This window comes from Arachis duranensis, chromosome 2 (genome assembly GCF_000817695.3).
Source record: "Arachis duranensis cultivar V14167 chromosome 2, aradu.V14167.gnm2.J7QH, whole genome shotgun sequence".
Classification (NCBI taxonomy): Eukaryota; Viridiplantae; Streptophyta; class Magnoliopsida; order Fabales; family Fabaceae; genus Arachis; species Arachis duranensis.
The window spans coordinates 55822260-55823447 of NC_029773.3; positions in this window are offsets into that span (position 1 = coordinate 55822260).

A 1188-nucleotide genomic window follows, 5' to 3' on the forward strand; every position below is an offset into this window, starting at 1 on the left:
AGTCTCAACCTGGAGCACGTGGTGGCTAGTCACTGCTACTACCCAGGGAAACTCTTATCTCCGATAGTGGAAGTGCAAATCACAATTATCAATAATTCAGCATAAACATGCATGAATTCTCATCCATGGATCAACATCCATATCAGCCATCCGGCTCTCGGTTAAATCCATAACCAGCCAATATTCATAGCATACACAGCTATTCCGGCTCACGGTTCAATCCAGAACCAGCCAATATTCATATCATACACAGCCATTCCGGCTCACGGTTAAATCCATAACCAGCCAATATTCATAGCATACACAGCTATTCCGGCTCACGGTTCAATCCAGAACCAGCCAATTCATAAACAATTACAGCCCTTTGGCCAATGGCATAACAAGCACTTCCACCACCATCCTCCACATCTCACATAATCATCAATGATCCTCATTGATTATTCATATTCCCTTGCTTCACTCGCAAGTTACCTCATTCACTAGCCTTTCTCTCATAGCTAGGCATATCATAATGATTTAAGGTATAAGTGGTGAGATCGGAGGCTTAGAAGTATGAAATTTGGCTTTTAAAACTCAAAAAAATCAACTTTGGGATGAAAACAGGTCCGCGCGTACGCGCACTCCACGCACACGCGTGGATGGCCTCAAAAACTTCATCGACGCGCAAGCGTCACGCACGCTAACGCGTGGATTAAACATTTGCCAATCGACGCGTACGCGTCAACCACGCGTACGCGTGGGTACTCTCGTGCCCCAGGCACAAAACTGGCACAGTTCTGGCATAAGTCTCTGGAAAATGGCTGGGCATTGGGTGCAGCACCATCGGCGCGCCCGCGCACATCACGCTCACGCGTGGATGGCATTTTCGGGAAGAACGGCACGCACGCGCCAAGTGCACCCACGCGCAAGGGGTCATTCTGCTAAAAATTTTCTAAGTTAAAAGCTGCAGAATTCACCAATTTAGACCCCAATCTTCCAACGGACATAACTTTCTCATTTTAAATCATTTTTCACCCGTTCTTCGAACGGCATGGACATCCCGGATCCAATTTCATTTCTAACAGATTTGGCACAAAACAGAGATCCGTAGTTCAAGTTATGTCCCATCAAAGTATGCCCAAAAATCATATTTTTCATAAAAACCACAAAGTGCCATTTTCAAACAAGCCATTTCCAACTCTTTTCAAA